The sequence below is a fragment of the Piliocolobus tephrosceles genome, chromosome 15 (assembly GCF_002776525.5).
Source record: "Piliocolobus tephrosceles isolate RC106 chromosome 15, ASM277652v3, whole genome shotgun sequence".
NCBI lineage: Eukaryota > Metazoa > Chordata > Mammalia > Primates > Cercopithecidae > Piliocolobus > Piliocolobus tephrosceles.
The window spans coordinates 71,091,034-71,094,506 of NC_045448.1; positions in this window are offsets into that span (position 1 = coordinate 71,091,034).

The window sequence follows — 3,473 nt, forward strand, 5'->3', positions numbered from 1 at the left end:
ACACAAGAAAGAGATGAAGTTTACTCACATTTAATGGAAGCTAGCACCTTCATGCCTGGCATGTAAGGTATCTTGAGGGCAGAATGAGGGTTCCAACCACAGAGAAGGCTAACAGTGGCATTCTTGGGCTTTTATTTTTTTAGCATACTGAGAAACTGCAAAGAGCATTAGACTTATAAATTATAAAATAATGCTCACAAAGTGGACAAGTGGCTTATAAAGAAGGCATGGGTTGACAATCATACTAAAACATAAATCCAGGCAAATCTCACACACACATACACAGAGAAAAAGTAGGGGACATTTCTATTCCCACAGTGAGCTGTGTCAGGCTCATTGTCTTACAAAGCAAAAACAATGACAATCCAATCAGATCTGAGGAGTTGAAGAAAGCTGGTAAAGAAGGAAATTTGGGATGTGGATTTATATCCACAATCTTGAAGGTGAGCCTCCTCTAAGTTTATATCATGCTTCAGGAGACTAGAAAATGGTGATATAAAATCATCACACTGGCTGGGCATAGTGGCTCATGCCCATAATCCTCACAGTTTGGGAGGCTGAGGCAGGTGAATCATGAGGTCAGGAGTTTGAGACCGGTCTGGCAAACATACTGAAACCCTATCTCTACTAAAAATACAAAAAATTAGCCAAGTGTGGTGGTGTGCACCTGTAATCCCAGCTACTTTTGAGGCTGAGGCAAGAGAATCGCATGAACCCAGGAGGCGGAGGTTGTAGTGAGCCAAGATGGCGCCATTACACTCCAGCCCAGGCAACAGTGCAAGACACTGTCTCAAAACAAACAAACAAACAACAACAAAAAAAACCCCATCACACTTAGCAGCGTGTTTAAAAACTAAGCAACCAAAACATGAAGACACGTCTACAGTTTTTCAGCAATATTTAAAGTCAGGAAAAAAAATCTTGTTAGAAAATTTTATTAAACACAGATGGTGAGCACTCTGGACTCTGAATCCAGAAAATTTTATTAAACATAATAATATATGTTTAAAGTGTCTTTTTTTTTTTTTTGGAGACAGGATTTCTCTTGTCCCCCAGGCTAGACTGCATTGGTGCGATCACAGCTCACTGAATGCAGCCTGCCTTACCTTCCCAGGCCCAATCAATCCTTCCACCTCAGCCCCCCGAGAAGCATGGAATTCAGGCACACATCACTATGACTGGCTAATTTTTAGTTTTTTTTTTTTTTTTGGTAGAGATGGGGGTCTCATTATGTTACCCAGCCTGGTCTTGAACTCCTGAGCTCCAATGACCCTCCCTCTGTGCCCTCCCAAAACATTGGGATTATAGGTGTGAGCCATCACTCCCAGCTTAAAGTCTCTTTTGAGGTTTCTTAGGCGATAGCAAAAGGCAAAAAGTTGTACACTACTACAGGAATACTTCCTGACACTGGAAAATACTCCAAGTTCCTGGCTGAAATACATAGAACGCACTATGGCAAAAAACTATGATGCATTCATTTGTTAGAAAAACAACACTGGAAATTGTTGAATAATGCTTAGAAAACATTGCTTAAAATTTGGAGTAAGAAGTATTAAAATGGATTGCTCAGCGTGAGAGGTGTTTTATATTATACTGTTGGATGGAAGTATAGATGTGTCAGCTTATGGTCATTCCAAAATTCTATTTCAATAAAGAAATACCACAAAAAGTTCCTTTTTTTAAAAAAAATAATAAAGTCACACAAACTCCTTGCATCCACCGTAGATAATGAGAAAAAGCTGGCTAAAGATAAGTCATAAAATGTTTTTCAGCTCATTAGAGAGCTGAGGTCTTAAATCAACCGGGTTAACTAAATTCCAGGGGGTGAAGCCCCTGAGATAAGATAGAGCACATGAACTATTTCACCTTTGCCAAAGCAAGCATGGAAGAAGAAATTTTAACGAATTCTTTAGGGCCAAATGTGCCTCTAGTATCTCCATTTAGAATCTCTAGAAACCCCAGACCCAGGGGGAACCCACGCTTACTTGCCAGCTCTTTTGTATGAGCCGCCACCAGGTGCTCATGAAGAAGATTAGGGGTGAGACAGGAGACCTGAGAGAGCTTTTCCCTCCATGGTGCACCGGCACGGACCCTACTTACTTTCCAGATACTACTTTCATATGAAAAGCTATATACTTTAGAGGGAGACTGAAGGGAAGGAAACTCTCTCATCCCCTGTCCTAGGCAAAGAGCTACAATCTCTGGGCTAGGGGTAGAAGTAAAAGCCAGCTGCTGCTGGGGGAGGAGAAGGAAACCTGCTTGTGTGTGGGTGTGTTATAATATATGTAGAAGTAAAATGTATAACAACAATAGCACAGAGGACGGGAGTGAGGATGTGGAAGTGTGCTGTTGCAAGGTTTTGTCAGTGTACTTAAAGAGGTATTATGCTGAAGGTAGACTATGTATTATAAACACTAGAGCAATCACCAAAAAGTAGAACAAAGAGGTGTAATTATTAAGCCAGTAGTAGAGTCAAATAATTATTTAAAAACTCTGTTAATCCAAAAAAGGCGGGAAGAGAGAGAAAAAGAATAAAGAACAGATAGGACAAGTTGTCAGGTGGTAGATTTAGTCCAACCATATTTATATTAAATGCAAATATCTAAATATTCCAAATAAAAAACAGAGGTGGTCAGATTGGGAAAAAAAGCAAGATTGATTGTATACTGTCCACAAAAAACCTACTTTAAATATAAAAACATATGTGAAAAATACCATGCAAGTAATAATTTAATAAGAGTGGCTATATCAATATCAAAGTAGACTTCAGAACAAGGGGGACATTACATATGTTAAAGGGGTCAATGCATTAAGAGGACATAACAATCCTAAATATCTATAAAAAGCTTCAAAAAAAACAAAACAAATACGGATGGAATGAGGACTAGACAAATACATAATTATAGCAGGAAACAAGAACCTGAAAGACAATTTTTTAGTTACTAAAGGAAGATCATACAAAGTATATTTTTTCAACAGTGAGTGGCTTGGTAATATACTTAATTTTAGGAAAAATTGTGTAAATGTAATCATTAATGGAATGTTTGAACGACATACAAAAGAGGATTCAGAAGTAAGGTTATAGAGGTAACACCTTAGATGAAATTAATTCACTAGATTGTTAAAAATCAAGCTTTCCAATAATGTTGTTGAAGCCATATGTACCCTAGGGGCTAGATCATCAATTTGGTAATAATGAAAAAAACAAGACTATAAAAATATAGTGGAATCTTAATATTCTGAATGAGATGGGTAGAGACTACAAGCATCTTTCTTTCTTTTTTTTTTTTTTTTTGAGACGGAGTCTTGCTCTGTCGCCCGAGCTGGAGTGCAGTGGCCGGATCTCAGCTCACTGCAAGCTCCGCCTCCCGGGTTTACGCCATTCTCCTGCCTCAGCCTCCCGAGTAGCTGGGACTACAGGCGCCCGCCACCTCGCCCGGATAGTTTTTTGTATTTTTAGTAGAGACGGGGTT